Genomic DNA, 24,488 nt, shown 5'->3' on the forward strand with positions numbered 1-24,488 from the left:
GTCTCCTTTTCACAGGCTGCAGGTTCGTAGTTCCCGTTGTTTTTGGTATCTGTCCCCAGTGGCTAAGGTTGGTTCAGTGGGTTGTGTAGGCTTCCTGGTGGAGGGAACTAGTGCCTGAGCTCTGGTGGATGAGGCTGGATCTTGTCTTTCTGGTGGGCACGTCCACATCTGGTGGTGTATTTTGGGGTGTCTGTGGCCTTATTATAATTTTAGGCAGCCTCTCTACTAATGGATGGGGCTGTGTTCCTGTCTTGCTAGTTGTTTAGCATAGGGTGTCCAGCACTGTAGCTTGCTGGTTGTTGAGTGAAGCTGGGTCTTGATGTTGAGATGGAGATCTCTGAGAGATTTTCGCTGTTTGGTATTACGTGGAGCTGGGAGGTCTCTTGTGGACCAGTGTCCTGAAGTTGGCTCTCCCACCTCAGAGGCACAGCCCTGATGCCTGGCTGGAGCACCAAGAGCCTTTCATCCACACGGCTCAGAGTAAAAGAGAGAAAAAAATATAAAGAAAGAAAGAGGATAAAGTATAGTGAAGTAAAATAAAGCTATCATAAAGCAAAGCTATACAGACAAAATCTCACCCAGAAGCATATACATATACACTCACAAAAAAAGGAAACGGGGAAAAATTAATATATCCTGCTCCCAAAGTCCACCTCCTGAATTTGGTATGATTTGTTGTCTATTCAGGTATTCAACAGATGCAGGCACATCAAGTTGTTTGTGGAGTTTTAATCCGCTGCTTCTGAGGCTGCTGGGAGAGATTTCCCTTTCTCTTCTTTGTTCGCACAGCTCCCAGGGTTCAGCTTTGAATTTGGACCCGCCTCTGCTTGTAGGTCGCCTGAGGTTGTTCCCCGCCCTGACAGAACGGGGTTAAAGGAGCAGCTGCTTCGGGGGCTCCGGCTCACTCAGGCAGGGGGGAGGGAGGGGTACAGAGGCGGGGCGAGACTGCGGCGGCAGAGGCCAGCGTGACGTTGCACCAACCGGATGCACGCCGTGCGTTCTCCCGGGGAAGTTGTCCCTGGATCACGGGAGCCTGGCCGTTGCGGGCTGCACCGTCTCCCGGGAGGGGCGGCGTGGAGAGTGACTTGTGCTCGCACACAGGCTTCTTGGTGGCGGCAGCAGCAGCCTTAGCGTCTCATGCCCATCTCTGGGGTCCGCGCTGATCGCCGCGGCTCACGCCAGTCTCTGAAGTTCGTTTAGGCGGCGCTCTGAGTCCCGTCTCCTTGCGCGCTGCAAAACAAAGAGGGAAGAAAAAGTCTCTTGCCTCTTAGGCAGCTGCAGACTTTTTCCCGGTCTCCCTCCCAGCCAGCTGTGGTGTGCTAACCCCTTCAGGCTGTGTTCACGCCGCCAACCCCAGTCCTCTCCCTGTGATCCAACCGAAGCCCGAGCCTTAGCTCCCAGCCCCAGCCCGCTGCGGCGGGTGAGCAGACAAGCCTCTCGGGCTGGTGAGTGCTGGTCGGCACCAATCCTCTGTGCTGGAATCTCTCCATTTTTCCCTCTATGCCCCTGTTGCTGTGGGATCCGCGCTGTTAGCGGCGGCTTGCGCCCGTCTCTGAAGTTCGTTTAGGCGGCGCTCTGAATCCCCTCTCCTCGCGCACCAGGAAACAGGGAAGAAAAAGTCTCTTGCCTCTTCGGCAGCTGCAGACTTTTTCCCGGACTCCCTTCTGGCTAGCTGTGGTGCACTAACCCCTTCAGGCTGTGTTCACGCTGCCAACCCCAGTCCTCTCCCTGCGATCGGCGCCGAGCCTCCGTGCGGGAAGTGCGGGAATCTCTCCGCTTTGCCCTCCACACCCCTGTGGCTGCGCTCTCCTCCGTGGCTCCGAAGCTTCCCCCCTCTGCCACCCGCAGTCTCTGCCCGCGAAGGGGCTTCCTAGTGCGTGGAAATCTTTCCTCCTTCACAGCTCCCTCCCACTGGTGCAGGTGCCGTCCCTATTTTTTGTCTCTGTTATTTCTTTTTTCTTTTGCCCTACCCAAGTACGGGGGGAGTTTCTTGCCTTTTGGGAGGTCTGACATTTTCTGCCAGCGTTCAGTGGGTGTTCTGTAGGAGCAGTTCCACGTGTAGATGTATTTCTACTGTATCTGTGGGAAAGAAGGTGATCTCTGCGTCTTACTCTTCCGCCATCTTCTCTCCTCCCTATTTATATTTTTATACAGCACATTTTTATTAGTCATCAGTTTGATACACATCAGTGTATACATGTCAATCCCAATTGCTCAATTCATCACACCACCACCCCCACCCCCCTGTGCCTTTCCCCCCTTGGTGTCCATACGTTTGTTCTCTACATCTGAGTCTCTAATTCTGCCCTGCAAACCGGTTCATCTGTACCATTTTCCTAGGTTGCACATATATGCGTTAATGTACGATATTTGTTTTTCTCTTTCTGACTTACTTTGTATGACAGTCTCTAGATCCATCCACATCTCAATAAATGACCCAATATCATTCCTTTTCATGGCTAGTAATATTCCATTGTATATATGTACCACATCTTCTTTATCCATTCATCTGTTCATGGGCATTTAGGTTGCTTCCATGACCTGGCTATTGTAAATGGTGCTGCAATGAACATTGGGGTGCATGTGTCTTTTTGAATTATGGTTTTCTCTGGGTATATGCCCAGTAGTGGGATTGCTGGATCATATGGTAATTCTATTTTTAGTTTTTTAAGGAACCTCCATACTGTTCTCCATCGTGGATGTATCAATTTACATTCCCACCAACAGTGCAAGAGGGTTCCCTTTTCTCCACACCCTCTCCAGCATTTGTTGTTTGTAGATTTCCTGATGATTCCCATTCTGACTGGTGTGAGGTGATACCTCATTGTAGTTTTGATTTGCATTTCTCTAATAATTAGTGATGTTGAGCAGCTTTTCATGTGCTTCTTGGCCATCTGTATATCTTCTTTGGAGAAATGTCTGGGTCTTCTGCCCATTTTTGGATTGGATTGTTTGTTTTTTTTAATATTGAGCTGCATGAGCTGTTTATATATTTTGGAGATTAATCCTTTGTCCGTTGATTCACTTGCAAATATTTTCTCCCATTCTGAGGGTTGTCTTTTCATCTTGTTTATGGTTTCCTTTGCTGTGCAAAAGCTTTGAAGTTTCATTAGGTCCCATTTGTTTATTTTTGGTTTTTTTTCCATTACTATAGAAGGTGGATCAAAAAAGATCTTGCTGTGATTTATGTCAAAGAGTGTTCTTCCTATGTTTTCCTCTAAGAGTTCTGTAGTGTCCGGTCTTACATTTAGGTCTCGAATCCATTTTGAGTTTATTTTTGTGTGTGGACTTAGGGAGTGTTCTAATTTCATTCTTTTACATGTAGCTGTCCAGTTTTCCCAGCACCACTTATTGAAGAGACTGCCTTTCTCCATTGTATATTCTTGCCTCCTTTGTCATAGATTAGTTGACCATAGGTGTGTGGGTTTATCTCTGGGCTTTCTATCTTGTTCCATTGATCTATGTTTCTGCTTTTTTGCCAGTACCATATTGTCTTGATTACTGTAGCTTTGTAGTATAGTCTGAAGTCAGGGATTCTGATTCCTCCAGCTCCACTTTTTTTCCCTCAAGACTGCTTTGGCTGTTCGGGGTCTTTTGTGTCTCCATACAAATTTTAAGATTTTTTTGTTCTAGTTCCATTGGTAATTTGATAGGGATTGCATTGAATCTGTAGATTGCTTTGGGTAGTATAGTCTTTTTCACAATATTGATTCTTCAAATCCAAGAACATGGTATATCTCTCCATCTGTTGGTATCATCTTTAATTTCTTTCATCAGTGTCTTATAGTTTTCTGCATACACGTCTTTTGTCTTCCTAGGTAGGTTTATTCCTAGGTATTTAATTCTTTTTGTTGCAGTGGTAAATGTGAGTGTATCCTTAAATTCTCTTTCAGAGAATTTTCATTAGTGTATAAGGATGCAGGAGATTTCTGTGCATTAATTTTGTGTCCTGCCACTTTACCAAATTCACTGATTAGCTCTAGTAGTTTTCTGGTGGCAGTTTTAGGATTCTCTATGTATAGCATCATGTCATCTGCAAACAGTGACAGTTTTACTTCTTCTTTTCCAATGTGTGTTCCTTTTATTTCTTTTTCTTCTCTGATTGCCATGGCTAGGACTTCCAAAACTATGTTGAATAATAGTGGTGAGAGTCGACGTCTTTGTCTTTTTCCTGATCTTAGAGGAAATGCTTTCAGTTTTTCACCATTGAGAATGATGTTTGCTGTGGGTTTGTCGTATATGGCCTTTATTATGTTGAGGTACGTTCCCTCTATGCCCACTTTCTGGACAGTTTTTATCATAAACGGGTGTTAAATTTTGTCAGAAGCTTTTTCTGCATCTATTGAGATGATCATATGGTTTTTATTCTTCAATTTGTTAATATGGTGTATCACATTGATTGATTTGCGTATATTGAAGAATCCTTGCATCCCTGGGATAAATCCCACTTGATCATGGTGTATGATCCTTTTAAAGTGTTGTTGGATTCTGTTTGTAATATTTTGTTGAGGATTCTTGCATCTATATTCATCAGTGATATTGGTCTGTAATTTTCTTTTTTTGTAGTGTCTGTCTGGTTTTGGTATCAGGGTGATGGTGGCTTCATAGAATGAGTTTGGGAGTGTTCCTTCCTCCACAATTTTTTGGAAGAGTTTGAGAAGGATGGGTGTTAGCTCTTCTCTAAATGTTTGATAGAATTCACCTGTGAAGCCATCTGGTCCTGGATTTTTGTTTGTTGGAAGACTTTTAATCACAGTTTCAATTTCATTACTTGTGATTGGTCTGTTCATATTTTCTATTTCTTCCTGGTTCAGTCTTGGAAGGTTATACCTTTCTAAGAATTTGTCCATTTCTTCCAGGTTGTCCATTTTATTGGCATAGAGTTGCTTGTTGTAGTCTCTTATGATGCTTTGTATTTCTGTGGTGTCTGTTGTAACTTCTCCTTTCTCATACCTAATTTTACTGATTTGAGTCCTCTCCCTCTTTTTCTTGATGAGTCCGGCTGATAGTTTATCACTTGTCAAAGAACCAGTTTTTAGTTTTATTGATCTTTGCTATTGTTTTCTTTGTTTCTATTTCTTTTATTTCTGCTCTGATCTTTATGATTTCTTTCCTTCTGCTAACTTTGGGTTTTGTTTGTTCTTCTTTCTCTAGTTCCTTTAGGTGAAGGTTAGATTGTTTTTTTGAGATTTTTCTTGTTTCTTGAGGTAGGCTTGTATAGCTGTAAACTTCCCTCTTAGAATTGCTTTTGCTGCATCCCATAGGTGTTTGATCATCGTGTTTTCATTGTCATTTGTCTCTAGGTATTTTTTGATTTCCTCCTTGATTTCTTCAGTGATCTCTTGGTTATTTAGTAACATATTGTTTAGCCTCCATGTGTTTGTGTTTTTTACGTTTTCTTCCCTGTAATTCATTTCTAATCTCATAGCATTGTGGTCAGAAAAGATGCTTGATAGGATTTCAGTTTTCTTAAATTTACTGAGGCTTGATTTGTGACCCAAGAGGTGATCTATCCTGGAGAATGTTCTGTGAGCACTTGAGAAGAAAGTGTAATCTTCTGTTTTTAGATGGAATGTCCTATAAATATCAATTAAATCTGTCTGGTCTATTGTGTCATTTAAAGCTTCTGTTTCCTTATTTATTTTCATTTTGGATGATCTGTCCATTGGTGTAAGTGAGGTGTTAAAGTCCCCCACTATTATTGTGTTAATGTTGATTTCCTCTTTTAGAGCTGTTAGCAGTTGCCGTATGTGTTGAGGTGCTCCTATGTTGGGTGCATATATATTTATAATTGTTATATCTTCTTCTTGGATTGATCTCTTGATCATTATGTAGTATCCTTCCTTGTCTCTTGTAACATTCTTTATTTTAAAGTCTATTTTATCTGATATGAGTATTGCTACTCCAGCTTTCTTTTGATTTCCATTTGCATGGAATATCTTTTTCCATCCCCTCACTTTCAGTCTGTATGTGTCCCTAGGTCTGAAGTGGGTCTCTTGTAGACAGCATATAGATGGGTCTAGTTTTTGTATCCATTCAGACAGTCTATGTCTTTTGGTTGGAGCATTTAATCCATTCACGTTTAAGGTAATTGTTGATATGTTTGTTCCTATGACCATTTTCTTAATTGTTTTGGTTTTGTTTTTTTAAGTCCTTTTCTTCTCTTGTGTTTCCCACTTAGAGAAGTTCCTTTAGCATTTGTTGTAGAGCTGGTTTTGTGGTGCTGAATTCTCTTACCTTTTGCTTATCTGTAAAGCTTTTGATTTCTCCATGGAATCTGAATGAGATCCTTGCTGGGTAGAGGAATCTTGGGTGTAGGTTCTTCCCTTTCATCCCTTTAAGTATATCATGCCACTCCCTTCTGGCTTGTAGAGTTTCTGCTGAGAAATCGGCTGTTAACCTTATGGGAGTTCACTTGTATGTTATTTCTCGTTTTTCCCTTGCTGCTTTCAATAATTTTTCTTTGTCTTTAATTTTTGACAATTTGATTACTATGTGTCTTGGTGTGTTTCTCCTTGGGTTTATTCTGTATGGGACTCTCTGCGCTTCTTGGACTTGAGTGACTATTTCCTTTCCCAATGTAGGGAGTTTTCGACTATAATGTCTTCAAATATTTTCTCTGGTCCTTCCTCTCTCTCTTCTTTTGGGACCCCTATAATGCAAATGTTGTTGCATTTAATGTTGTCCCATAGGTCTCTTAGGCTGTCTTCATTTCTTTTCATTCTTTTTTCTTTATTCTGTTCTGCAGCAGTAAATTCCACCATTCTGTCTTCCAGGTCACTTATCCGTTCTTCTGCCTCAGTTATTCTGCTATTGATTCCTTCTAGTGTAGTTTTCATTTCAGTTATTGTATTGTTCATCTCTGTTTGTTTGTTCTTTAATTCTTCTAAGTCTTTGTTAATATTTCTTGCATCGTCTCGTCTTTGCCTCCATTCTTTTTCTGAGGTCCTGGATCATCTTCACTATCATTATTCTGAATTCTTTTTCTGGAAGGTTGCCTATCTCCACTTCATTTAGTTGTTTTTCTGGGGTTTTATCTTGTTCCTTCATCTGGTATATAGCCCTCTGCCTTTTCATCTTGTCTATCTTTCTGTGAATGTGGTTTTTGTTCCGCAGGCTGCAGGATTGTAGTTCTTCTTGCTTCTGCTGTCTGCCCTCTGGTGTATGAGGCTATCTAAGAGGTTTGTGCAGGTTTCTTGATGGGAGGCACTGGTGGTAGGTAGAGCTGACTGTTGCTCTGGTGGGCAGAGCTCAGTAAAACTTTAATCCGTTTTACTGCTGATGGGTGGGGCTGGGTACCCTCCCTGTTGGTTGTTTGGCCTTAGGCAACCCAACACTGGAGCCTTCCTGGGCTCTTTTGTGGGGCTAATGGCAGACTCTGAGAGGGCTCACGCCAAGGAGTATTTCCCAGAACTTCTGCTGCCAGTGTCCTTGTCCCCATGGTGAGCCACTGCCCTCCCCCCCCCCGCCTCTGCAGGAGACCTTCCAACACTAGCAGTTAGGTCTGGTTCAGTCTCCCCTGGGGTCACTGCTCCTTCCCCTGTGTCCCGAAGCGCACACTAATTTGTGTGTGCCCTCCAAGAGTGGAGTCTCTGTTTCCCCCGGTCCTGCCAAAGTCCTGCAATCAAATCCCACTAGCCTTCAAAGTCTGATTCTCTAGGAATTCCTCCTCCCGTTGCCGGACCCCCAGGTTGGGAAGCTTGACGTGGGGCTCAGAACCTTCACTCCAGTGGGTGGACTTCTGTGGTATAAGTGTTCGCCAGTCTGTGAGTCACCCACCCAGCAGTTATGGGATTTTATTTTACTGTGATTGCACCCCTCCTACCATCTCATTATGGCTTCTCCTTTGTCTTTGGATGTGGGGTATCTTTTTGGTGAGTTCCAGTGTCTTCCTGTTGATGATTGTCCAGCAGCTAGTTGTGATTCTGGTGTTCTCACAAGAGGGAGTGAGAGCACGTCCTTCTACTCCGCCATCTTGTTTCCGATATCTCCAGTTTTAAGTGTACACTTTCCTTCTGGCTATTAGGAATTGTATGTTAAGAAGTCCAAGACTGGACTTCAGAAGAAACTGAATCAGGCACTCTCTGCCCCTCAATCAGAGTTTGGGACTAGAGCTGTGTCCCAACCACCTTCTGCTACTAACTGGTTGTTAGCAGTGACTGTGGGCAAGTTGAACTGCCTCGGGCGAAGTTCTTATGTGCACATATTCTGCTATCATTCTGTAAATTATAATTCACCCACTGAAAGATATTTAGAAATCATGTAATGTGACATTTCTGCCAGTTTTCCCAATGTACAACAAATTACAGTATAATGAGGGAATGATGAGAATGGGATACCTGATTAAAAATTCAATGCCTGTGTCCAGCTATAAATATATGCAGACCTCCAGAATTTTAAATGTAAGAAGTAAAGAGCAACTTGGAATCATTCATGGTCAACATAGTATAAGGAAAAGGGAAACTATGGGATGTGGTTCTCCTAGATGAGTCACTTATTAAATAAATAGCCTTTATATTAACAGAATATTGCCTCTCCTGTTTCATTCACAAAGTTAGGTGTATCAAATTGTGAATAAAATAATCTTTAGGAAAATGTTCTATTGTTACTCTTGTGTTCTAATTTTTATTGTACTATCCTTAGGGAAAGTAAATCACAAACACAGAGTAGGGTCATTTGAGAAAAAAATCTCTAAATGACTACATCTTATTTTACTAGTAATAATTCTAGTGGTTTACATAAGTTCTTTCCTATTAATTTTTCTGATAAACTCAAAGATTTCTTTAACTTGCCCATAAAGTATTGTGCCTGCTAGGATGATCCGAATCTGGGTGTACTGTTGAAATCCAATTCTCTAACCTATGACTTCAGGAAATTAAGTGTTGTTTGTATCTTGTGGCTTGTTAGTGAACTTTGTTGCTAACACAGCCTGCTAAAACCATGGCAGTTCATGGAGCTGAGGCTCTGACTGCCTGCGTCTTGCTGCTCTTTCTCAGAGCAAACTCTATGACCACTGCCATTAATGCAGATCTTAGAGTATTATCCAAGCAGTAACAGGTTTGAGGTACCACTTAACTCTCCCCTCCTTTGGTCTCCTTCCAGTACAGGACATGTAACCAAAGAAAATAGTTAAATGGAAAACATTGTGTCAAAAATGTGCAAGATTCTGATTTCCCAGTAGAAAGATATAGTATAATAAAAACTAGATTAGAAAACATGGCTTTTAGTTGATACTAAAGTGGGGTCTCCTGCTTCTTACTCTAAAATAAAATTTGGATTCATTTGCTCAGGTGTGCCTATATATTATGAGATAAAACTAGCTCTTCTTGGCATATTCCAACGCTGACCAGCTACATAGAAGACTACATTACTTACCTTGCTTCAGAAGAAAAAGAAAGTACTTGGAACATAGCCAAATATGGCAATATAGGCCAGACCAGGTATGCTTTGTCACATAGAAGTAAAGAACTTAAAGTCAATAAAAGGATCTGATATGTATTAGCTTCATTGACATTTCATGTATTAATAGGATTCTTGCACACTAGTGAGAGGGAACTCAGTCAGGCTTTCATCAATAACAGCAGCCCCCGTAATGGAGAGGGATAAATAAGATTAAAAAAGGTATTTCTCCCAAATCTTATGTATGGTCAGATGGTCATCTGTGGGCCAGGACTGCAATGTGTGTATATTGAAAGGAGCACAACTGTTTCTCCCTATACCATTACAGAGTTGATTACTTGAGAGAGTTTATTCCCTCTAACTACATTTAGTCTGGAATATTTGATTGTAAAACTTCCTAGTGGGGGGGGGGCGGTGCTCAAAGTTTATAGCACTAGAGAAGTGGTTTTTTTGAATTCACATAAAGAGAGTTATTACCCCTAAAGTGCAGGTAGTTGGGCTGTATTTGCTTCTAGAGTCAGTTATATGCAATGCCAGAAACACTCTATTTGACAACTTGAGATCCAGTGCTAAATTAAGAACAATATAATGCCTAGGCTATCCCATCTCCTAAATAACTGTACTAACTAGAGTACATTTATTTTTAAATGGTACATAAATCTGTTCTTATAATCCATCTTGGAACTGGCATGTGGGCACAGTGTGAGGTGGCATGATCATTATCAAGGTCTTATACATTTGCCCTCAAGAGTAATCTCTACCCATCTTACGTTTGAATGATGAGATATATTGAAATGCTATTAGCAGCTAACACGTTAAACACTGTGTTTTGTCAAACATTCTGTGAACGTGCTAGCATGCATTATCTCATTTAATCTTCACAACAAACGTAAGAGTTCAAATATAATTCTTATGGATGGGTATGATGGTTAATTTTGCTGTCAACTTGACTGGGCTTTGGGATATCTAGAGAACAGGTAAAATATTTGTGGGTGTGTCTGTGAGGGTGTTTCTGGAAGAGATTAATGTTTGAATTGGTAGGCTGAGGAAAGAAGACCACTCTCATCAATGCAGGTGGGCATCATCCAATTCACTGAGGACATAAGTAGAAGGATGAATTTGTTCTCTTGCTTGCACTGGGACACTCATATTCTCCTGACTTCAGACACTGGTGCAATTTTGGACTCAGACTGGGACTTATTATTGGCTCCCCTGCTTCTCAGCCCTTCAGGTTTGGACTGGAACTACACCACCAGCTTCCTTGGGCCTCCAGCTTGTAGACAGATCATGGGACTTCTCAGTCTCCATAATTGTGTGAACTAGTCTCTTACAATAAACATCTTTCTATATAAATCTATATATAGCCTATTGGTCCTGTTTCCCTGGAGAACCCTAATACAATGGGGTAACTAAAGCTTAGAGAAAATGAACAATTTGGCCAAAATAATACACCTAATAAGCAATGGACCCAGAACTGAAACTAGCTCCAAGGGCAACTGATAATATTTAGCTGCATCAGGAGCACTGATGCCTTAACTGGGCATGAATGAAACCAATTCCACCTACCAACAGTTTGTAATTCTAAATTCCTCGTCAAATAATTTTTAAAAGGTCCTCTTATAGTTACAATATTATAAAATAATCATATATATATAACATATATAATTACAATATTATAAAATAATCATATATATCATATATATTATATATATATATATATATATAACACAGAGCTAATTGTAAATGTACATATATTACTTTGGGCACTAAGTGGTTATAGCTGACAAGAAACTTGCTTTTTGTTTTTTCCCGTTTAAAAACGTTGTGTTCCATTTTCCAAAAATAGAAGATTATATACATGCTTGGTTATTCTTGCTTTAGACCTGGAACTGATTTTAAGGATGTGACAATTGGATCTCACAGCTTGAAATTTTCTGTGTCTAGCATTAGATATAAAGATCTTGAAGGGAATTTATTGCCCAAGAAAACTGTAATAAATGGGCTGTTGAAAAAGATGCAAGTTGATATATTAGAGGGAGTAGTAACTTCTCTCATTGCAAAAGAAGAATTGGTGGAATATTACGATGGTATAGGTATTATTTTTATTTTAAATATTTTATTTGGGGTTTGAGTAATATCAGAATCCCTGATACAACATCAGACTACTTTTCCTTAAATGAAGTGTAGGTAAACACTAAGGGGCAAGCTTGGGTATCACATATAAAACAATAAACAAAATTGTCCTTCAAGGGTAGGTTTGACTGCTAGAGAGAACTGTCATAATGTGTCAAGCAGGAGAGAGCCCCCATCCTGAATGAGAAAGTTACTTGTCTATATGTTTGGCCACTCCAATAACTCACAAAACTAAATGTGGTTATACTGTACAACATTGATGAATGGCTAACTTATTATAAAAGCCTAAGAATTAACATAGAGTTAAGAAGTTCAAAGATTTAATAATGGGGTGGCTTCAATCATATGCCTTATTGAGTGCCAGGTATTATTCTAAGCACTATCTGAATTAATGCATGCAAAGCTCTGGTAGCACAAAGTCCACATATTTGTGCTAAAAATGTGGCTAATCTACTAATGCCTTTTTTGATATGAAAGTATCTTTGCCAGGAGTGAACAAACTGAAATGGCTACATGCCAAGCTTATGGAGTTGAATAAAGGATGCAAGTTAATATTTAACACAGAAAAGCACCAATGTTAAAGTCAGAGTTTCAGTAGACAAAGACTGGAGCATAAACCTTACTTAGTCTTTGTTTTCTCTTGCCTCCATTTTAGTAAATGTTGTGCTCTCAGACCCAGTGACTTATGAGTAAGACTCCTTTAGGACAACTTGTCTGGATGGTGTGTCAAACTATTGTTGGAAGCCCAAAGAGTTATGGGAACTTAGACATCTCTATCCCAGCTGGAGGAAATACCAGCTCTGAGGTGAATGCAATTACCCACATAATGAATTACAGATATTGTTTCAAGAAACTAAACAGACACGACTGATACAGCTTGAGACAGAGAGCCTTGTGAAAGATCCTGTAGAGACCATGAATTAAATTCATTTAGAAATGCTATTTCCACTAAGAGATGATCATTAAACCTGTCTGAGATAAGAATTGGCATTGGCAGGTTAACGACTGGATTCTTTAAAATTTTAAATTGCCATTTTCACCACTAAATCTTTAAATATAAAAACTTCTTTCTTGTTAGTATAAATAATGTTATCCCTGAAGAAGAACACCACAGCAATGGTTCTATTTTTCTTTTTTAAGAATACATTTGGAAAATTTTATTTGAGCCAAATTTGAGGATTGTAACCCAGGAAGAGCATCTCAGAAAGCTCTGAGAACTGTTTCGCCCGTTAGAAATCAAGGCACAGTTATGTAAGTTTTTTGAGGTAGAGAGTTGTACATCAAATGACATATTATTGACAGTTTACATAATCCAGATCTAAGCATGATAGTGGTGGGTCATGTGACCCCTTAAAGATCAAGAAGGAATGTTATCTTTTAAGGAGTTGTCTTGTTGATGCTAGGAAAGTGTTACTCTTTATGGTTGAGTAGACCCCGTTCCCTAAAAACCAAGTCCCCCTAAAACTGAGTTCCTCTCCCAAGTTTATGATTAACATCTCTATCCAAGACGATGGTTCCCTTTTCTTGTCCAACATCTATTCTCCTCAAGATTGAGGAGTATCAAAGAAAAGGGGGGATTGATACTGCACAGGGCCCTGTGGGACTCCTGGGCACAAAGACTTTCTGTGTCCCCCATTTATTTGATTATAGGAAACAGCCTTCATTCAGCCTCCATGATCTTCCCTGGGTTCCAATGGGCAGATTCAAGCAGTTGTTAATTAGGGAAGGGAGGGGACGTGAGACCTGGGAGAAACAGTCAAGAGCAGCCTTGGGGCAAGGTCCTGTTTCCCCATTAACAATACACACAACAATATCTTTGAGCTGTTTTGCAGATGTTGAAACCCCCTCCAGGTGGGAGAAGTTAAGGATGGTATGCTGCCCTGAGCAATGGTTCTTAACCAAGGGCAATTTCTCCCCCAAGGGATATCTGTCAAGGTCTGGAGACATTTTTGGTTGTCACAGCTGTGGAGTGGGTGCTACTAGCATATACTGGGTAGAGGACAGAGTTAGTGCTGAATACTCTACAGTGCACAGTACAGCCCCTCCCACAAGAGCACTATTCAGCCCAAAACACCAGTAGTACCTAGGTTGAGAAACCATGCACTAAAGTAAAATTTATAATATGTAAATGAGTCACTACTGCTATGATCCATTTCATATTTAACTATTTGTTGGCATCCTTTAGGTAGATAATAGTTAACGTGGTAAAATAAGCTGCTTTGTAAACGTTTTGGAAATGTTTTATGTCAATTTATAAAACTCTCCCTCTCTCTCACTTTCTCTCTCCCTCTACACACACACTTATGTATACCAATACTGGGATCAATGTTTAAAAATTAATTTTATTTTCTATCAAGCCCATTAGATTATAAGCTCTTAAATGTTTGAGCCATGTTGTTTATATTCCCAAGTCCTAACAAAAGTCTTTTCTTTCCCTATGATGAAGTATGTGCAAAATAGACAAACAAATGACGGGTTTACATTTTGTGCATGTTGTGTTCAGATAGAAATAAACTGATAAGAAACTAATGAAATAAATAATATAGCATGATGGTTCTGATTATAATTTATACCTCTTTGGTTTAATCTTATTTCCTTTACCAGCAGCATAACATTGGCCAAGTTGTGTAATGCCTCAATGCCTCAATTTGCTAACATATAAAATGGATCTATTATACAAGGTTGTTATAAGAATTAAATAAGAAATATAGTTTAAAAACTCACAGCAATGCCTGGGCATATAAAACATAATTATTTCTTGCCATCTGTATCCATTCTTCTTCCCAACTTCTTTTATAGGGTGGTGAAATTAGGCAGAACCCAGATCATTCATCTGACCTCAGCATTTCTCCCTGTACCTCTATAAGAAAAAATAGACATGGTACCTTCTTCTTCTTTGTATGGAGCATAAGAATAGGGTCTACAGTGGATGAGAGATTGTGCTTTGCTTCCAGATCCCAGGCAAATAATGAGGACCTCAAGACTCCCTGAAGGCTCAGCATGCAGAATCCAGTAAATTCCATCAGAAAGGGGCTATGCCTACCATTGGCTGGGTGTTATCTTGGGAGGACCTACTAGAACCTGCTGACTCCATTTGATTTATTGGTAAACAGCTCTTGTATGTTGATTGTCACTAGGCTTACTGCTTGGAGGAGGACTTTTGACACATACCAGGAAGACTTGAGATATGAAATTCCTCCACGTGCATTCACAATGGAATAAATCTCTACCAGCTTTTTCTCTGCCTGCTCCCTAGAGAATAATCCTCTACATCTTCTAGTCATTCATTCACCAGTGAGAAAGGAATCCTGAAAGAATACATTAGGGCTTATTGAACTCAAAATCATGATCAAGAAGAGAAAATAATTACAGCTCAATAAAGGATGTGTTAGCATGAACAATGAAGATGGATGTTCAGGGTAGACATTCAGAACAAAAATCTCTCCTTGAAGTACATTAAATGAAAAAGACAGGATTTCATTGTGAAAAAGTTAACAAAAATAATAGTAATGAGAAAGCCCACAAATAGGCACAATGATTTTCTGAAACAAAAGAAATCCCAAGGTTTTCAAATTTTAAATTTGTAGATTAACTGAAAAACAGGATTTTAACTATTATGAATAGAAATATTATTGAGGAAGATCAAATAATATATAAATATAAATTGTGACTTTTCTCTCTGTCTGTAATATATATGGAAATGAAATTCATGAGGGAAAATAACAGGCATGTAGAACAGGTAAAGGAAATCTCATATGCAAATAAAAGAAATTATATAACAGAAAAATATTGCAGAGATGGTTATTGAACGTAAGAGAATTTCCCTAAATTGAAGAAAATCTTTATTTTAAAAAATTCCTAGAAAAATTAATTTTAAAGACTTATTCTAAGGCACAACAGTAATATTTCTACATTCTCAGGATAAATGGATATTTTACCGACCTTCAGACCCAAATAAATCCTACTTACAGTTATGTTATCTGCTATACTAGAAGATAAGGACATTGGAAGAACATCTATAGACTGAGAGAATATGACAGAAAGCCAGAGTCCTCTATCCAGCCAATCTGTCTCTTTACTGTCAACATCAAGTATGACATATTTAGACATATGAGAACTCAGAAAATATTCACTCCTATGTGTACTCTAACCAAATATCAATTGCATCAGTACAGATATTTAAAGATGTTAAAGATACATTAGGCAAACCGTGGCGGGTGAAAAACCTTACACTATCTATGCTTAAATTCAGATGGTAATATCATAACTATAGGTAAAAATAAGTAATTAAGTAATGATTATTGAGGCAGAAGATAAAGTGTGTAAGGAAAAATATATAATAACCCAGAACTAAGGCATTTTATATTTTGGCAATATAATCAGAGATAAAATCAGGCAAGTAAAATAATTCTAAATTAAGCTTTCATGTTGTAGAAGAATGAAGTAGCAAAGCGAAAGTATTCAAAATGTTTCACTCTGATGGAAAAGCTGTTGGTGAATAAATCATCTGGGTGAGAGCATAATTTGAAAGACTAAAGAAATATGGGTCTACTTATTATTGATAAGAAAGGGAAGGATCAGGCAAAATTGAAAAGCAGAACTGAATTTAAGAACTAGGAAAGGTGAAAGATAAATGAGCAGAAACATAATCAGATAATAGGTACCAATGAGAGGAATACAATCAAATGTCAGTTATTACACTACATGTGGATTGGCTGACTCCTTTATCAAAATACAGATGTTGTCAGATTGGGTGTCAGCCCATAAGATTCGTACAGTTGCCCTTTATTATCCTCGGGCTATTGGTTCCAGGACATGCCCCCTCCCTCGCTGATACCAAAATCCGTGGATGCTCAATTAAGTTCCTTATATAAAACAGAGTAGTACAGGAGGTGCTTGGTCTTCCCTAGTTCCACATCCATGAATTTGATCTGATGTCGATGTGGAGGGCCGACTGTATATTAAAAAAAAGTCAATAAGGTAGATATCATTCATAACAAACTAGCCTAAAAATGAAAACTAAGGCTTAAACAAATATATGCCAAGCAAGTGAAAATGAAAAAATCATACATAGCAAATAAATATCAAATTGGAGCTAAGGGTCAAAAGCATTCTATAGGAGAAAGAGGAACATGTACATACTAAATTTAAAATCCACAAAGATAGCAGACACTTATAAACAAATGACAAAAAGCCAAATAAATAAAAACTAATTTGAAATGCAGAGCAACTTAACAAAAGAACAAGTTTAGTGGATGATTTAATATACCCTTTTGAGAATGTAAGAAGCCAGTTATACAGAAAACCAAATGTATAGCAATAACATAAAAGATTTAAATAATGCATCATCAAAAGCTTAAATGTTTGTGTGTACAAATGTTACATGTGTGCAATTTTCATCTCTATAGATAATGCACATTTTTCTTTTAGCCATACTTCCCTTACAAAAACCTATCATATACTTTATTACAAAGATACTCTTATTTAGTTCCAAAAGAGTAGCTACTTTATGTTATAATTTGATGAAACTTATTAAGAATAGAAACATGATCAAAGGAGATATATACTTTTTTTTTTTTCCACAGGAAAGTAGGATTTATTGGTGGGCACGAGTAAGGAGGGGACAGTACCAAGGCTCTCATGAGTGCAGGGCCCGCCATTTGTCCAGAGGGCCACAGTTAAGGATGTAGTTGACCCCACAGCCTTCCAAGATGAACTGCTTTTCTGCCATCATGTTTTCAAATTCATCTGCATTAAACTTAGTAAATCCCCACTTCCTGGAGACATGGATCTTCTGACGGCCATGGAACTTGAACTTGGCCCTGCAGAGGGCCTTAATCACATGCTCCTTGTTCTGCAGCTTGGTGCTGATGGACATTATGACTTGGCCACTGTGGACCCTGGCCACTGTGTCCTGGGGCTTTCCAAAGGCACCGGGCATACCTGTCTGGAGCCTAGATTGGGAACAGCATGCCAGTCATGAATGTCCACTGGAAAGGGCTGTCTCTAAGGTCCCTTGGGGCAACCCATGCAGGTAACAGGCTGCATACACTACCGAGGAGGCTGCTGTTTGCAGCCATTGCACACTGGGCCCCCATGGGGAGAGATTTATACTTTTAAAAATTAAGAAACATTCTCCAAAATAACCACAGGATACTAGATAATATTAAATATTCTCTAGTAAGTAATTGCAAAAGAAAATGATTGCAAATAAACCAGAAAATAATGAAAAGCAGAGCAATTCAGTAAACCTGTGGGAATCAAGCAAGAATGTATTTAGACAAATAATTATTACTGCAAACATATTATAAAAAGATTAAATAAATTAAATATTTAATAAATTAACACTAAAAAATAAACCACAGAATTGGGAAATTAAATTATTACTAATGAAATATGACAAAAGGGAAAATAATAGAACTGAACAATAAAATTCTTTTTTTAAAAAAAGAACAATAAATCTTTTGTAGCTTAATTTATGTAAAAAAGAGAGAGACAAAATTTACAGCAATTTCTGTTATTGTTTAAGGCTCTGTTAATTTCCTATTCATAATCATTCTGCCCATTTTGTTGCTTATAAAACAGATTATTTTTTACTGTCCTGCAGGTGATCAAGGTCTTCAGGAGAACCCAGATTGTCAATTTTGATGGATCTAAACAAACACGGATAAACTAAATCATCCTACAGAGAATTTGCTTTAGTTATGGACATATAGCAAAATTCTCAAAAATAAAAAGAGAGGGAAAGGCAACTCGCTGGCTTATGAAAAAAAAAGTTTCTAAAATGAGACACTAGATAGGGATATTTTATTTTCTGTCTAAGGATGCTGAAATCTGTATTAAATTACTGAAAAGTTTCCACTCATTTAGCGGGCCATGAGGGGAGTCAGTAAGATTACTTCTTAAATTATGGTGCACCCAGCAGCATCAACGTTACCTGGAAACAAGTTAGAAAAACAAAATCTTGACCCACTCCAGCCCAGAGCTACTAAAGTAGAAACCCTGTGCTGTAACAAGCTCTCCAGGTGATTCTGACACAGCTTAAAGTTTGAAAACCACTGCTTTCAAAGGAAAAGCAACATCCTAAAGATGGATGAGAGGAAATATTGAAGATAGTTGGGTCTCAATAATGTTGTTAAGCTGCTGATTTAATGAGACCTGGTACTGTCCTATCTCCAGAATTCTCTCTCCTCCTCTTCCCTCTCTTCTCCTTTCCTTTCCTTTCCTTGTCTTTCTTTCTCTTATTTTTGTAAAGCAATACAATGAGGTTTAATGCATTGTGTGGCAGTTAGATTATTAAATCCATGGTTTGGTAAGACCAAAATTACCTTTATAGAGACTCTTGTTTTTGCCAACCAGGAGAGCCAACCACGGAGAAAACTGCTTGGCTTGGCCCCAAGAGATCCAAAAAAGAAAATGATGACTAATAGTAAAACCCTGACTGAGGACACAGAGGTCTATGCACAACTATGAAGCTTTGACACCTTTACACCTTTTTAATTTTTCAACTTATCTTTTTCCTTCGTATCTTCCATTAAAATGTTTTTATCACATATCCATGTCTTTTTTCACAACTAGGTACATAGTTATTAATAGTGTTAAAATTTTAATTAATGTGACATCTCTTGTTGTTTATAGAGGTCGTTTGATTATCCAGATTTGTTTATTTTACTTGTTGCCTAAAGCATCTTAACTTAAACTCATAAATAGAAAAAGAGAAACAAATCTAACAATGAAAAAACTAAAATTAGAATATGACATGCAATGCAATCACAATACTTGAGAAAATCTTGAGAAAATTGATTATTTTCCAGCATAATATAAAGTAACAGTTTTACACAGGAGAAGTTAAAAAAATTGAACAGGCAAATACTAATGAAGAAATCAGAAAGGCAATTAAAACTCCATCTTTAAAAGAAAGATATGGAACGCCAATGTTTTCTATTGTTTATGTTTCTAAACAAAAGGTAATTTCTTTATTCTTTAGATTATAAAAACAATTGGAACTTAGTATAAACTTAATATTCTAACAAATAAAGATAATCCAAATTTATAGTCACTTGTAAATACAGATAGAACATGCAGAATTTTATATGGATCCAGCAATTCATAAAAACAACATAATATGATCAGTCAGCTTTTAAACTAGAAAATTCATTGCAAGGGAAAAAAATAAAGAAGGAAAACAAATAATTTAACAATAGATTCTAGAAAGCCAAGTGATAAAAAATATCAGTCATTCATAGTAAAATTCTAAGTAAGATAGAAATAGAAACTAGTTAAACAGGATAGAGTTAATTTTCAAAACACAGTAGACAACATTAGATGACCTGATGAAATATTGAAGTCTTTTAAATTCAGGAATAAAAGAGGAATGCTTTTCCTCACTATATAATTCATGATCAGGGAAAATTGATACATATTTTGGAAAGAAATGCCAAGATTGTATATTTTTTTTAAATGATAGGATTATAAACTTGAGTCTCCAGTTAGTGAAATAAGTGAGAATTTTTAAGATAGTTGGATAAAAAGATAAACACAAAAAATAGTTTTTCTCTAACTCAAGCAAGAGCTATATACAGATAGAAATAAACACACATACATAAATATATATTCAAAATAGTGATCAAAGATATAAGAACCTGAGGAATAAATGTAATAAGGAATGTATAGGATTTATATGAGGGAAACACCAATTTTTAAGGACAATGAAACTGTAAGAAAAAAATGGAGAGTTACACTGTGTTCTTAATGAGAAGATTTAATTTCAAGAAAGAAACAATTCTCCAAAAATAATATGTAAGTATAATGAAATTCCACTGACAATACATGAGGATAGTTTTCTAGATTCTAATAAGGAAGTCTACCGTTCCATTAAACAAGAAAATATAAGAAAAAAGAATTATGGAGAACACAGTTTACAAGCTATTGAATTTTTCTATAAAACCATTGTAATTATAACATGATATTATCACAGGAATAGTGAATTAGATCAGTGTAACAGAATACACAGTCCATAAAGTTTAATATAAAAGTGTTTACATTTCAATTCAGTGAGGAAAGGAGGTTTATTTATAAATGATCTCATCTTAATTGATTATCCATCTGAAAGCAAAAAACACATTTTCTAATTTTTCATTTCACTCCTATAAATAGATAATTCCCAACATATCAGAGATTTAGATGCAAAAAAATATTAAATGACAATGAACATTAGGAAAATACTTGAGAAAACATGAAATGTATATCCCCAAGAAAAAAGAAAACTCATGATCATAAGGGAAAGATACACGTATTTAGCAATATGAAAATTTTTTTAAATGGCAAAACATACACAGTGAAAATGCAAATGATGGGCTGTTAAAAATACTTTTAACATTTATGAAGTAAAATTTCTAATAATTCTGATTTTTAAAAGAGATAAATAAGAGAAATAAGGTCTGGAGAAAAATCTGAAAAGAAAATGAATAAAAAATTCACCACAAAAGTTAAAATGTGCTCATCTTTAGCATCAGTAAAGAAAATACAAATGTAAATAACATCAGATTGACAAAGGGAATGCCTTCCATTGCTAACGGGAATGTTGGCACTCTCATATGTTGCTAAGCACTTTTTTATTACCATGCCATATTTGGAAAAATATAATATGTACTAGCATTTTAAAATATGCATAATCTTCAATTTCATTATATGAAAATTTGAGATGTTAGACTGTAGAAATTAATTCACTTTTTATAAATATACATATATATGTATGTTTTGTGCAAATATATGTGTATATATATAAATGTACAGAACCATAGATATATATATATATAAATGTACAGTACTATTTTTATGGGCCAAAACTGAAAATATTTACTTTCTTGAACAATAGATAACTATCTTGGTGTTATCATGCTATATTATATAGGATTAGTTCATCTTTGTTGCATAATATTTTATAGTTCTTAAATAATTTACTCAACCCAACAGTCCTCCAAAGTATTATCATTTCAGAGTTCCAGCACAGTAATATCACAAATTTGATTATTGTGTTAACCACTGGATCTTCTATGACTGATAAAATTAGAGTGTAATATCCTCATTTTCATCATTTCTGTAAATTTAAAATTCCCCCCATAATGTTGATATACAAGTTTTTTCTTGACTGAATTAGTGATTATTTTTAATATGAATATACTTCAGCAACTAATTTACATTGAGAATATGTTTAGTACACTTTCAGAGAGTATATTAAGATTAATAAAATTATATATTGGAGACAATGAAAATATTTTCTGAGATTCAAATTTTAGCTATATATTTTTATAAGATTAGTATGTATTAATTTACCATATCAAATAGTTAATTTACCATATCAAATAGTTCAGTTGTTTACTACAAATAGTTAATCCAGATTGCCACACAAGTGATTTGGCAAAGTCAAATACATATATTTTAATCTCATTGATACTGTTATACCATTCTGTTAAAAAAAAATTCTCACACTAAGTGACTCATGTAATCATAACTGTATCTCCTTTGATTAGGTTAATAGAGTGTCTGAAATTGTGTATATCAGAAAGCTATTGAGATAATCTCAATATGCTTGAACTTCTGCTAATTTATCCCTTTCATCTCAACATTTTCCAATTAAGCTATGCTCCCACAAATCTCTTGAAAATAACACAGACAAATAAACAAGCAAAAAAACAAATGGAGCTGTTTTATGGTATCAACATTTTGAAGCTGGAAAAGACATTAGAACACATCTCTTTTGAACCTATTACTTTATAAAGTAAGATACTCAACTGTAGTACCAAGCAAGAAGTCCTTCTAAACATAATGGACACCATAAAAATTCTGCTAAGGTTAATTTAAAAAAGATACATATGAAGTCAAATAGATAATTAACAGGAGAGCTCGGAATCTAAATTATATTTTTCTATTCCAAAGTCCAGTTTGCCTGTTGTTCCTCAAATGTGAATTCGTTAAAATGCATGTTCCTAAACTCCTTTACTGGAGACTTCAAATGATTCTGCAAGTTTGTGTACCTGGCTATTAATGTGATCAAGGAAATTTGGGAAGAGCTGTACAATAGGGTTACTGTCAATAGACTAAGATATTGCCAAACCTCAAATTTAACCAAATGGGTATAAATATTAGTTGCATCTACTCTGTAGTATTCTCTCCTCCACTCATTCTTTCTCTGTAAAGACTAATCAAGTCAGAAATTCCTGCCTTTTCCTTCCCTTCCCTTCCCTTCCCTTCCCTTCCCTTCCCTTCCCTTCCCTTCTCCTTTCTTTTCTTTTTTTTGACAAGTCAGGGAACACTATGAACAGTAGACTTTCCCCTCTGACTGCACTCAGTTAATATCCATATCTCCTCCTATAGGATTCTTAAAACTCCAATTAAACAAAAAACTCACTTCTGCTGCTTAGTAGGTTGGACGCACTTTAACTAATAGGCATATATGAACATTGTATTTAATATATATATGAAATGTTTATTGACCCATAGATATAACAAAACTTTGAGTCTATTAAAGTCATAAAGCCTATCAACAAATAATTAAGAAAATATCCAATAAATATACGTTAACTTATCCATAATTTATCTCCATTTATTAATGAAAACTTGTCTGACTTTTATTAGCACAGTAAGAGAACCCTGTGCTGTTACTGATATTTATTTTTATTTTTCAGTACAATATCAATATAGGGTAAGGAAATTGTGCAGCCAGAGTGAATTCAAATTTTGCCACAACTGGTAAGGTGGTTGAACTAAATAATCAGGGCAGGCAAGAACCAAAGACAACTGAATCACCACACTAGTGCATATCAACTTCAGATAAGTATCTGCCAGGTACAAGAAACAGAGAACACAGTAGTTATACAGATGGTTGCAATTCAGTGAGAAATGGGTATTAGCATTATAAATACTTGGGCTCAATCATACTTCTCATTATGTCGAAGAATTTTTGTTAAAGATAATTAATCTCTGTAGGATCCAAGTGTCTTATCTATAAACAAGGTGAAAAGACATTTGTTTTGAAGATTTACTATGAAAATTAAACAATATTTTTCTTCTGAGCTAGTGACCCATAGTTGTGGCTCAAGCTCCAACTGTCTACACAACTCAATCTCAAGCTACAACTGTTCATACATTCTTTTAGAGTCTCAGACTCAACTGTCCCAAACTATTGAACCTATTATAATATCTTTTATTGATAGAGTATCTGTTACAGTTATTAGTACTAATTATCACAAAGATCAGTTAGAATTATCACAAATAATAACTTAGACCACACAAAATGGGGATGACTAATTCAGTAGTGTTAGAGAAAGTTTCAAAGAGAAGATATACAAGTTTAGCTATGACAATAGATAATTAATTGTTAAACATTGAGTGGAAACTATGATTCTGGTGGGATGGAGGCAAATGGCTATACAAGCTTCCTCAATTATACTGAATGTTGTCTGTGTCTTATTCTTGGTTGTGTTTATAGAGCTTATCACAGTGCTCAATAGCTTTTGTTTTAAATGTTGTTCATGTGCCTGTGCATGTATATGAGAGAAAGAGGGAGAGAGAAACAGAGAGGAAACAGTTTAACACTGTTCTTTGATGAGTAGTCACCAAATGATTACTAATTTTTTCCTCCTTATATCTCTTTTCAGTTTTTTTCATTCCTTACTTAATTTCTTTCCTTATCTTGGTATTCACTATCCCTCATTTTTTTTTTTTAAACCTCAGTAGCTGCCTTTTCCTGCTCTAAGTCACTCCTGTAATCACTAAGTGGATGGATGCCCTAGGAGTAACATGTTAAAGTATAAATTATGACATCATGTTGAATCTCCTGGAGGACCTGGAGGACATCCTGTGCTAAATTCCTAAGGATCTGTTTTGAATAAAGCATAACACTTAGAGATAAATGAAGGATTTATAATATTGCAAAGTTATTTATCCATCTCTAC

The 24,488-nt window shown here is 36.9% G+C and overlaps 1 pseudogene; it reads right to left on the bottom strand.

Moving 5' to 3' along the window:
* Positions 1-17,530: 17,530 nt before the first annotated feature.
* On the bottom strand, positions 17,531-17,684 carry LOC118896202 (annotated as a pseudogene).
* Between the last annotated feature and the right edge of the window lie 6,804 nt (positions 17,685-24,488).

The sequence above is a fragment of the Balaenoptera musculus genome, chromosome 5, assembly GCF_009873245.2.
Source record: "Balaenoptera musculus isolate JJ_BM4_2016_0621 chromosome 5, mBalMus1.pri.v3, whole genome shotgun sequence".
Lineage (NCBI taxonomy): Eukaryota > Metazoa > Chordata > Mammalia > Artiodactyla > Balaenopteridae > Balaenoptera > Balaenoptera musculus.